The 13,337-nt window shown below is 37.4% G+C and overlaps 1 long non-coding RNA gene across 2 annotated transcripts in view; it reads right to left on the reverse strand.

Annotated features, from left to right (window-relative positions):
• The window catches only part of LOC118772514, a 61,808-nt gene that overhangs the window by 28,455 nt on the left and 20,016 nt on the right, over positions 1–13,337 (reverse strand). For both annotated transcript variants that reach the window (XR_005004704.1, XR_005004705.1), the window contains exon 2: positions 1,210–1,333. This is a non-coding gene — a long non-coding RNA (uncharacterized LOC118772514). The remainder of the gene's footprint in view (positions 1–1,209; positions 1,334–13,337) is intronic.

Raw genomic sequence — 13,337 nt, forward strand, 5'->3', positions numbered from 1 at the left:
TTGCATATTACTACATGCTTCCCATTCTCTTCTGTAGCTCTTATAGCCTTCCAGAAGCCTCTAGAGTGTAATTCTCTGTGCCACATGATACCCAATAAAGAGACCCCAACAGACACATGTTCCAGGCTCTAGACTGACAAACAGTGGCCAAAAAATATCAGAGGGAAGATATTTATCTATCTTCAGAGACTGGTATTGATCGTGAAGAATGACCTCTGTATGTTTTCAGTGAATGCCAATGAGAAACTGCAGGTACCAAAGCTTTGCTGTATCTATTTGAGGTTGTCCTGCATTTGCTGCCAGTGTTATTAGGTGGATAGCCGATACAGAACAGAGGTTGTGCGATTAATTCTCAGATGTGGCACTGATCAGCCAACACAAGTAATTTCATATGCAAACATAATACTGACAATAACCTCTTTGGCAGTAGTTTGAAAATGGGAGAAGACTAATACGGCTTTAATCAGCATTGTAGACATCAAACAGGTGGTTCACCAGAAAATAGTGTTGCAAGGTGACTTTATGCTGCTTTAAACAGAGGTAAAACCAAATGGTAGCAAATGGTAATGACTTTAGTAATGAGTATTGTAGGTCCCACAGTTATGAAAGAGGAGGTGTGTGACACATTCACCATCTCACGTCTCCATGCATCCGGCAGGCATCCCTCAGCAGGGCCTTCCATATGCAGAGAACAGTGAGATGCAACAGGAAGTTGTGCCCCTGGTGCTTATTGAACCACTGGACCCACAACACTCGTTTACCAGCTTTCATGACAACCTTTAGTCTGCACCCGAAATAAATGGTTGAAACATTTGGCACTAAGGTTCAGAAGTCCTAGATTTGGACATTTAACACGTTTAACACAACATGTAAGAACTGCCATGACTTGGCAAATATTGCCTCCACATGGCATGAAAATACTACTGCTAATTTGCCGTTTCTGCCAGCTTTAGTACAACGTTTTTTGCTATGTACATAAGAGTATTTTCTTTTTTTATAAAAATGTATTTATATTTACAGTGTTGCACATATACATGTAGACAGAGAGAGATAGAGAAAGCAAGCAACGAGTAACACCTACGGGTAAAACCTATGGATATATTGCACATTTTCCAATAAAGTTTAAGTATGGAGTAAGTATATATATAGATTGCATTGTAATGTATTATACACCTGTGATGATTTTCTCTGGAGGGGCACTCTCCTTACCTGTGTATCATGGCCATCCCACAGATCCCAGGTAATCTGCCCACCCAGCTGTCATTGGCCATTCCAAGGCTTTAAATTGAATGTGTCCAGGACTGGCATCTCTCTAGCTGTGCAATACAGCTCCCTGCAACACCAAACAAAGAACTGAGAATTTCGCCCGCACTGTAGCTGCAGTCCCAGTAGTAGGTAAAAAGGCAAAAAAAAATAAAATAAAATATTGAGCATAACATCCAAAAAAAAAAAAAACAGTATTGGACATAATGTAAGGATGATTGCTTTTTTACCCCTCAACATCCTGGTTTGTTTGCTCAGATAAATGCTAGAAAGCACAGAAGCATAAATATACAATATCTTGACAGTTTGTCTCTCTTCGTCTCAGTCTCCTTCTATCTCTTGTACAGACATGCACACATGTACTCATGTAGGTATGGTATTTCGGGGAGATCTCAACATTGTTCAAGTATAAGCTTTACAGATAAATCACAGTTACAAATTTTCCAAGTTACACATTTTCCACCTAAAAACACTGACAAATACCATTTTCGTTTCCTTAAAGTTTCATTAATTGGAGTCAATGAATACTACTGCAACATTCTAGCAGTAACAGAAAATATTTTGGTTGGGTTTGAAACGCAAATATTTATACCAGAACTCTATCTTGCCTAATATGGTAGATGTTTCTACTGTACCAATATGATCTGTAAAAATTTCATAACAGATACCTTTACCCAGGACAACATAAAATACTGACACTTTTTCACTTTTTATACATTACATGAGGCATTTATAACATTTGACATAATGTATGCTGTACAAGGGTACAACAACAGTGTCCCACTCAGATTTCACAGCCACAACTATAATGTCTTGAATCCATCACACTAATGATTCCTCCACAATGTTGCCCTTGTGTACGCAAGGTAGGTCTTACAAAGGTGACACACTGGTGCACAGGGCCAAGCTCTTAGCCGTGTAAACATCCAGGTCCTCACTGTGCAGAAAGCGGGCTTCACAGCTCCACGCTAACATCACATGTAGGGAGAAGGACTTATACATCAGCTGTGCTTCATAGTCAAATATGTACATCCACCAGTTAAAAAATCTCAGATTTAAAGTTGCCAAAGAAGATGTTAATATGAAAAGATATGGAGTGGTTGATTAGGAGAAAAATGACAATGTCCATGCCTCCAGTTTGTTGTGAAGTACTTTCTGCCTTGGATGCTAAGCCACTCTTCAAAATTTGCCATTAATGAACACTCACAACAATAGTAAAAACATGATGATGATAATAATAATGATGCTTATACTGATACTTATAAACAACAATAAATAACAAGAACAGCAACACCATAAAAATAATATCTGGTATAGACAAAATAATCCAGATTTTTGGATATTATAAATATTTAGAATTAAGATTAACAAATGTATATTTACAGTACTGTTCTTGAGCAAAACGGGACATGAAATGGGTATCTGTAGCACACCAAAGAAACTTAAAGAGGCTATTGCCACTGTATATAATCACACTATACTAATAACACATACTGAAGGTCAAATGGTCCCAAAGTTATTACAGTTACCATTCTATGATTATGAACTAAACTGCACAACAAAATCCTGACAATGAATTAAGCATTTAGCAAATTTACAAAAAAGGTGGGGTGTCCATGTATTTTTTCATATTTTATTCATGTTTCTGAAATGACCTCAATTTATGTTTATGAAATAGACTGTATTTTCATCATGACAGCGAATATATTTTAACTATGAAATTTTGCATGCTGTACATGATCTATTAAATTAAAATTAAAAATCTCAAAAAAGTAAAAAATAAAATGAATAAAAAGAATAAACACTCCGGAGAATAACACATTTGCTTCTAAAAAACAAAAATGATGCAATTCTGGTAAATGTTAGATGATAGCCAAACCCACTGTAAGACCGTATAAAAGGCCTTGTTGTGAGTACTGCTTAAGCTATCAATAGAAAAGCCAAGAGTACAACAATACATTCTGAAGATTGTATCCAAATTGTTATCTAAAAATAACAATCAGGTTTCTTGAAATTCTACAAACGGACAGACAGAATTTTGGAATTACAGTACAACAAGCATCACAGTATTCCTTCATAAACACAAAAATCACATGGCATGTCATCCACAGTAGCGCAAGTCTCATAGTCAACAAAAGTAAAAGCCACACAATCAGATGTACAATTACTGTTCTGCTATCTTGAAAAAATGTGAAATTGAGTGCATTACTATAACAACAAGCATCTATGTAGCACATACAGTATCAACTAAAATTAACAATGTTCTTAATCTTGACATCATTACTGTCCTCTAATCAACATAAGTTTAACCTTCAATTTCTTTTTACTACTATTGTGGCTGCCTATTTTGGAGAGGTATGTGTATATTAATGTGAAAAATAAAACGAAACGAACGAAATCCGCATTAATCCATATGCCCTTATGGTATAAAAATAAATACGTAAACACGGTTGAACTATTTATGTCCTGGTATGGACAAATAAATGGAATACTATGTGAATGTGTAAGTGAGAAAGGCATTCAGAAAGAGCAGGATATGCTGCTACTCCAATACACATAGGTGTAGTATAAGGTAAGTCTGAAATTATTCATAATATGGACATTTATTTGTTCTTTGTTCATGTATATTTCTTAGTCATTATCGGTCAATATTAAAAATATCATTTTTCAGAGATAAGGGAAGTCAGAGGGAGCGATTTGTATTTTCCCACAATTCTTTACCAAATGTTAAACCTACATCAGCCTCTCTTTTCAGAACAGCTGATACAATTACACTGCCAGAAAACTCTGTGGCTGTCATTGAAATGTATTGTTATGCCCCGAGAAAATGATTTGAGAGATATTTCATTACATGACGATTTAACTTAAGAGGCCTTTCACACAATTTTGAATCTATAAAGAATGCAAGTATTTCTGTGACTTAGGCTCACACGGAAATTTTGAAATCACACCCTATCTGCAACGTTGCCTTTCACTATATTTACATACAGTAACTACTCTTCCAAACACATTATTCAGTCCATTTGTTCTTACTGTGCGAATTCTCCTTTCAAGAGCCCTGCTGGCAAATGCTGCAACATCATCCAGTAACGTGCTTTCAGAATCAGTGCATTATGCATTAAATCACACTTTTTCAGTGGCGGCCATAATGTAAACCGCACAGGGTTAGCGCCCGCACTTCAGACTCCCAGTCTTTTATTTCATTGATGGGTCAGAGGCTGTTGCTAAGCTACCAAACTCAGACTACACAAGTTCGGACAAAAATTAATAGACGTTTGCTTTCTCGAGAAAATAAATAAAAATACACATGGTGTTACATTATTGATATAGTTACAATTATTGTGTTAATATCGCAAACACCTCACTTAATTTAAAATCATATTTTTAAAATGTTGCCTCATGCAGCGTTAATTTAGGCCAATGGATACTTATTCATACTGAACTAAATTACAACAATAATGATAATGATAATAAACATAGCCGTGAAATTTTTTTTTTGGAAAATCATGTACTATTGCATTACTTATCAGCATTGAGGCCAAACACAAATTCAGACCGGCCCTCCGAGCGTTGTCACGCATGAACACCAACGGGATTGTAGTTTAAGGTGGCTTAAGGTGGTGTCCAATGGACTTGGTTACATTGCAGAACAGTCATACAGTTACGTTTACAATAAGCTTAACCCACACCAAATGGACATAAAGGAATTATGAATCACCCTACATCAGGAACGAACGTTTCAACGCATTTTAAAATATATATGCACCTCTAAAGTATCGCCTCAATGCAATAAAATAAACATTGTATTTCAGGTGTAATGCGTACCTGTGCAAAATGGCTTGAGGAAGAAATGCACAAAACCTTTGCTTCTGGAAATCAGTTACTCACAGAGATCATTTTGAATAACAACTGTACATATCACTGATTCTGCAACATTTAAACATCTGGATATTCGGGAACAATGAAGGCAAACAGCTAATTTATTAAAAGATATTATTACAGTGACTGCTACTGCTACTCCCAATAATAATAACCCACCCATGATTTCAAACTGTAATTGCAAGGTTCTCAACCATTAAACAAAGACAGGTTATACTACCAGAGCGCAAAACCACTAGCTTTCACAAAGACCACTAGCTATGATAAAAAATACAACAGCCATATCCTTGTCCAAACCCACTCAAAGTCCAAATAGTGAAGAAGGGGACACAGACTGCTCTTCTCCTTGCCTGTCAGCACATCATAAGGGATTATTCAAAGGACATTTGTGCATTACTGTGAGCAAGACTCACACTAACATGAGAAATGAGAAACAGCATGCTTTTCATGGAATGAGACCTCTTATGGAATCAATATAGGAAGGAAAACTGCCTTCCCACGTGGGAACTTAGGATCGACATAAACAGCTACTGTAAAAATCTGTTTTATATTTTTTCAAATATACAGTATTACACTACACATATACATTCATATTCTGTCTAGTCTGTTTTTTTCTTTTTTTTGTAATTAAATGCATAATGGACTTGTATAAAATAACAATTTATGGGAAAAAACACAAGTAATTGAAGGAGACAATGGAGATCACTGCTAATGACAGGTGCTGAGTCAAGACTCCATCTGCTGGGGCCTTTATGTCAGACCAGACACATATTAATGTGTGTAAAAGCCTTGTCTAGTCACAGACTAGACTCTGACTATAATTAAATCTCACTGCATCCCAGTTACAACATAATTCTTAACAAATAAATTCTTAATAATTTCATTGTGCTTGGAAGATATTTTCCTACACCCAAATCTTTCATTTGAGCCATCAGTTCCAGAACAAAGATCACTTAATATTACAACTGGGTGTATTGTATCAATGCAATTCTAAAAAATGACCAATTACCAATTTCTCATTATATCATTAAGAGAAGATGACTCACAAGGACATAAATCAACCTTACACAAGGAGCATGTAAATTCTATTGTTTTTAAGTCAATTTAATAAATAGTTGTACATGTCACACCAGTCTTACTTAGTAACATCTATTAAGATATTCCATCACTGCCACTGTTTAAACATATCCCAAAACAAGTTTTGCTCTTTCTCCGATGCATCAATCTGCATTTATATTGTTTGACCAAGTCTGAATACATTTGCAGTCCAAGATGCATGCTTTCCAAACCATAAACTTACTGACTAGGATTGTTGCATTGCTGAATTTAGCATCTACTCGCAAGCAATTATTGAGGAATAGTCTCACAACAAATACACACTATTTGTAGATGACAATACTGCATGTTTTTCAAGACACATTACATGTCATCACATTTGACACCGTGCCATTTAACCACAAAAGGTTGGCAATCAGCTTGTGAAACACAGACATACAGTCACGATGTGGAAGAATCAAGACATCTGATTTCAGCCTGGAACATTATCATAAGAGCCTGAATCTCTCCAAATGCAGATCTCTGCCTCAAAAGGCAAAGCCCAGGAAAGCTAGATGGAATTGCCTGGGCTCCCGGTAACAACACTAGCTGGCAGGGCCCTGGATCATGCAGCAGAGCATGATCACTCAGTGCTGTGGTGCTGTATCTGCTCTACTTTGCGCCGTGGATTATGAACATTATCTCAGTGCCAAGGCAGCTGGGTAAAATTTGACAGCGTTCTGCAAATCGCACAACAAAGGAGTGGATGTAGAGGACACATATCCATCTCCAACAGGTAACCTTTAACACAGGGGCGGGGCTGCTAAATCCTCAGACACAACAGTTTGTCCATGACCGTTATTACCAAATTTAAAGTAGACCATGTTTCATATGTACAAACACAACGTAAAAGTTACAGAAATTAAGATTTTTTTTTTTCTTAAGAGTCATTCAAGATTTGCACTAAAGTCAAAGAGCCCAGACAGCAAGAGCTGCCAGCAAGTGTCAATTATAAATTCCTAAGGATATTTATTGCAATAGTGCCCTCAATGTTATTGGCATCTTCTATCAGATAAACTACAGTCAGTGACAGTAACCAGCCTGTAAAAGTTACATGAGCAGAGTAAACCTGAAGTTCAAATAAAAATGTAATAAAAGGATACCTCCGGTTTATATAGACATATAAATGTAAATTTATGTTGTTGTTTGTCTTTCAATACTTTCCAATGTAACATATTGAACTGAAGACCCAGAATTTCTAAAATCCAAATAACTTCTGGTGTACTGTTTAAATTCCATAGAATTCTGTCACAGTGTGGACAAAAAACAGTTTATATTGTATAGACAAAAACAAAAGGCAGTATGAACACTATGTCAGTGAAGCAATGAACACATGACTTCCAGACAAACTGAAACGTATTTTTTTTCAACTGAATCATCCAAGAATAGTCCCACTATCATTTAAACCCATAAATAAAGCACAGAAGCCCTTATATCCAATATTCTGCATTCAACACCCACTTTGTGCTTCCTCCATAAGGAAGTATAGACTATTGCTGAGTGCTGAGTATAGACTATTCACTAGATTAGATATGTAGGGAGACATTGAACAGTGTATTTGACCATATGTGAAACCACAGCCTTGTTGAGGTGACATGCTAAACCATAACCTTGTTGAGGTGACAATGAATTTAAGATGAAATACAACCAAAGAGCATTTTCATGTGAGCTTACATTCCAAAGTGTTCTTTGTCAAGTTTCTGAAGTCATAAAGACATAAAAGCCAAGTATTATACAACAATTAAACAACACAGCAGTATACCAATACCATAAAAGTCATACGTAGTGCTATGATAGTTCTTATTTTCCATATTGCATGGTACAGCATGCATAAGAACCGATGCTTGCCATAACACGTGACTCCTGAGAACGGACCAATCAGTCGAAACGCTCCATTTAACCATTTCTGCGCGCCTCCTTTTTACACGCCAATAACACGTTTACATCAATTATATAACATGTAACTCTTTTGAATATGTACATTTCTCACTGTTTACAATCATTGTCTCAAAATGCGCCAGCATAATTTTCATTAGGCCCCAGTATCCGGATCTTCAAAGATTCCTACTAACAGTGTCGCGTATCCAGCTCTCGGTTTGAATGGTGTCTGCCTCCGGTTGAAACGCTGCAATTTTGACCCGCTTAACACATAATTCTTTTGAAAGGCAGTCTGGGCCTCATATCCGTCTTTGACGCAGCACTTATTCCATTGATACCCTTTCGTCCACAGGAATCTCCACGTCGGCATTTTATGGTGTTTTAAACGGACACAGTCTTCTCTCAGCTACCAGCGCTCTCTCCCTCTTCCTCCGACTGCCCCCCTTCCCGATTCTCCGCGCTGCTTTGGCGGTTCCCGAAGTCTTCAGAATTAGTTTATACATTCGGTTCTCTAGCTTTATGATATCACATAAACTCATACAGCTAGATAACCAAAGAGAAAAACTAACCCACGTCTCTTAAAGGGACCGCTGCGTGCCAGAGGCTGCTTCTGTTGTGGTCACATGGAGCCATTACATTCGTTTGTGTGCGGCTTCAGCTCAAACCCACACACACGCACACACTATAGTGTCAGACTCGATTATAGGAGCTTGCTTGCTCATGGATGTATACATGAAATTTATTTATGACACATTTGTTAATCATTATGGAATAATAACTGCTGTTACCGTGTACAATATTCCTTTATACAGGATGTAGGCCGGTTGATGTCATAACGATTTGATTTTGTGCCAAGTAATGGAAGATACGATGCGACTGTACTCGGTGTTTATACTGCTCCTCAAAAGTGTCTCAAAGTCTAAGACTAATTCAACACTTCATGCGACCCAGACCCCGCCCCTCCTCCCCCAACACACACACACACACACAAACAAACAAGCAAAGAATAAACAGGAAACATTACTTACAATGGGCACTAATAACGTTTACATTCAAGTTCAACCTGTTTGTATACCAGACTGTCTTTGCAGCAGCACATGTCGTTTGTTATGTCTATTATGTCAAATGATCAACTGTAAATTGCTTATACCTATCGTCAAAAACCATTTCGGATTAAATATTCCCAATAGTTTTTCCTCTACATCTGCATGCAAGAGCATCTGCATCAAATTTTGGTTTGGATAATTCATGAACTTTGACAAACCACTTTTTATTTATTTTTATCTATTTATTCAAAGAACCACACTTGCAACTGTTGGACATTCTTTAAAAGCCAGCTCCAAGTAACCCAATGCTATAAACTGTTGTTAATGTTCATTATATAATTTAATAAATGAATTGCAAGGACATTCAAGTGTTACTCTATGAACTGTGGCGGGACTCAAAAGACTACAAGAAAATATCATCCCAAGACTTGATACAGGCCACTTCACAGCGATTCCATGGAGACACTGAGCCCACATAAATCCCATAGGATCCCACATAATTGAAAAACATTGTACCATTTTGTTACAAGCCAGGTCCAAAGTAATATTCAGTACACTACAAGTAAAAAATTCAAACGTCGTTTATTAAGAATATAGACAGTCATCATCAGCTAAAATGAGCTTTAGCTAAAACGATTTATATAGCCTACAACCTACAACGCACGGCCTCTCATATACAAGAGCACAAGAGTGCACAAGATAACATTTATCCTGAAAATTCAAATTCTGCGACCTCTTGAGCTTCGCCAGAGATTCACAAATCCAAAATTTCCCAATGCAAAAAATTTAAATTGTTAAGGACAGCAACACACACATTTTAATACTACTAGATCACGTTTCAACATGAAACACTTACTTGGCACCCTGGCAGTTCTTTCGTCCCCCAGAAAAGTATACCAACATCCATGTAAGAAGAGTTCGGTAATTAAATATTCATCTCAAAGACGTCTTACTCAGGTTTTGAGAGCGCATTCGTCTCGACTCCGAAGCTGTGGTCGTTCAACTTCCGTCCAGTCTTTTAAATGGATGTTAAATAAGCAGATATCGTGTACGTATTGCGTTAACTCCAACATATACATAAAGCAAGAGCGGAGGTCCTTGCCATCAACTCCAGCACTACGCGAGGAATCACGGTCTTCTTGCACTGACGGCGATTGAAGACACCGAACTAAATAAACGAGCGAAAATCGAGCGCAAACAAATTCACCACACAAGGCCATCACACATTCGGTCATAGTTCTGTGATAAAACAGCCGAGCGATAATGCCTAACACTCCGAACTGGACCAGTCTCTGGGAGTTCGAAAAAGAAAAGAGAAGAAAGAACTGCAACTGCCTCGCACGGGGACACTGAGGCTTCACTGGGCTGGGACAAATTCACATAGGCCACGGGGGTCACACCGCCAATGGAACTGTGATGTCACCGGCATTAGCCATGCTCATAGATACACACGACTGAGCAACCGAGAGACACCAAGCACGGATGTAGCCAAGCGTTCTACCTTGCGACAGATTTCAGAAAAGCACAGAACTACTACCTTCACCAGCCCTCAAGGCCACGTCATAAGAATTAGGCTACTACAAATAAAGTGCATTCGTCTTGAAGTAGTTCACACCAGCAAGTCAAAAGCGTTATGGTGAGTCTGATACATTAATCTACATATCAGAATAAAGTCATCTATTTTATACAATAAAATATAACAGAATTCTACAGTTGCAAACTTGATAGTGTGACTGGAACAAACCAAACCATTTAGACGATTACAATTTTCATCTGAATTTCAGTGGTTACAATTAATCAATTCAATGTGACTGAAAACATCTCTCACTCTGAACTATGCAGCGAACTTAAAAACGCATTGCCAAAATACGACGAGGGCAGGGAGATGCACACCATGCATTTTTAGTCTACTGTAATGAGTTCGAAAGGATTCTACCCAATTCCTTTAGCAAGGAGAAAAACGTCTTCACCTGTTTACCAGGGCAGCTCACTGGCAATATACACAGCGGGTTCAGATGTAAAACACAGACGCATATTGGATTGCGCCAGATAGAAAGGTTCTGTTCCGCGCACTATGTTAAATGTCTGCTCAAACGAGACGCTGTTCAGTTCTAATTAGAATGTAAGCATAATGTTGACCCACGGAGATTCCTTTTCGAGATCATTGGCTTGCCTCAGCAAAATTCCGGGTGACATTACAAGTAGACATTGCCCCGTTATATTTGGTCGAAGCACTGTTTCCTGCTTATACGACACACCATCATTGCATACCATCTCCATGGAAAACAGGACTATATGTTTAATAGGATCCGTTGCCTCCCCCAGGTCAACAGGTAACGCTCCTAGGGTTAAATGGTTTCCAGCCTCCAAATATCTGTGATTAATACTCATTAGCTACTCTTGGTTTGCTGGTTGGTGCTAGACTAAATTACACACTCCAGACAAACTAAACTGAGAAAATATTTTAAATAAAACATAGACAAATTCACATGACCATCCCCACCACAAGCTTATTAGTGACTGTATTTTCCCACCCGCCATATATAAAGTCTTGTGATTTTTTACTACATAAATACACAATGTGAACTTGAAAAATAATACACAGTTAAACAGACACCATCACCCTATGACAATCAATATGTGAGAGAACGCGTATTGCATGACCAGATTCAAACAGATAGCGAGCTGGATTTGAAGTATTTCTAATCCGTACATACATACATTTACATAAAAGTATGATTCTGTCTGGGACATACAATGGTGGGCTGTAGAAGTTACATCACATGACATTAGGAAAAACAGAGTATGTATATATAAAATAGTAGGTTATATGTGTATATGATTTAAAAACATGATTATACATCAACCACCAACCTAATACTGTTACAGTGTTTCGCTTGAGTTGAGGGCTATAGACCATCTTATAATCTTATAAATACTTTAATATAATACTCTATTTTCTGTGTGAAGAATAACTGTTTTCGAAAGCTAAGAATGAGAATACTTTACCTCTGCAAATAAACAATAACTAGATATTAATAAACTAATAATTATTTCGATTATAGATAAAGACATGAACATTTAAATATGGGGTATTGAAATACAAATACAAACAAACACACACACACACACACACACACACACATACGCCAGCGTGCATGCACACACACACATACACACACACACACACACACAACAACAACAATAACAACAAAAGGCAGAATGGGCATTTTATAAAGAACAGATGATTATACTGTAAACAATACAATATTTATTGTTGGAGCACCACCCATGTGACATTCAAAAATGGAATCTCCCACATGCATGATGTAAAAAGGCTGCCAAACAATGGAATGCACCATTTCAAGGGGAGAGGTGTTAAACACCGCACCTTCCACAGGCTTTTCTTCTTTAATATATAATTATTCATGTTCTACCATGTCTGTTTCACTTTTTAAGTGCCAGCTGCAAACTCAGGAGTTGCAATTTAGTCACCCTCGATATGTAAACCAAAAACCAAAACCAAAGTCAGCCTAAGCGGTTAAGCATGCAGGTACAGTCCAAGGTATAACAAATATTTCCCGGCTAAGATCACAGAGAATTCTAGACAGTAGAAACGCAGTATATTGTTCTGTAGCTTTCAGTAATCACATTAAATACAAGAGATTGTGGTTCATATAAAACAATTCAAAGAATGTTAGTCAGTATCCTTGCATTACATATTATGAAAATAGCGTGTAAGTAAATCAAAGAGGTAATTATTGCCCATGTGTAATTTAACAAAACAATACATTCGGGAGAACATAGCCCACATTGTTTCCAAACAGCGTAGTATTTTCAGTGACATATCAATTTGAAAAAATGGTGGCTGTAGCCCTGAAGGAGAGACTCGGCCTAGTGACTATTAAGCGGCATGTTTCTTTGACTTCACATCCGTACAAACCCATTCCAAAAATGCTGGCATATTCTGTGATTCTTCAACCAACAGCAACTGTATATTACTTTCCACATTGGTCATTATGTTCCATGAACGCAATTCATTCATTATTCACTGTCCTTCCAAGAACTGCACACCTTAAAAGGTGTCGATTTCCGAAGATGAGTTTATCACGTATTGTTAGCTGCCATGCATACATTGCAAGTGCTTTTGATAAAACTAATTTATGGGAATAAATA

The sequence above is a fragment of the Megalops cyprinoides genome, chromosome 2 (assembly GCF_013368585.1).
Source record: "Megalops cyprinoides isolate fMegCyp1 chromosome 2, fMegCyp1.pri, whole genome shotgun sequence".
NCBI classification, from domain to species: domain Eukaryota; kingdom Metazoa; phylum Chordata; class Actinopteri; order Elopiformes; family Megalopidae; genus Megalops; species Megalops cyprinoides.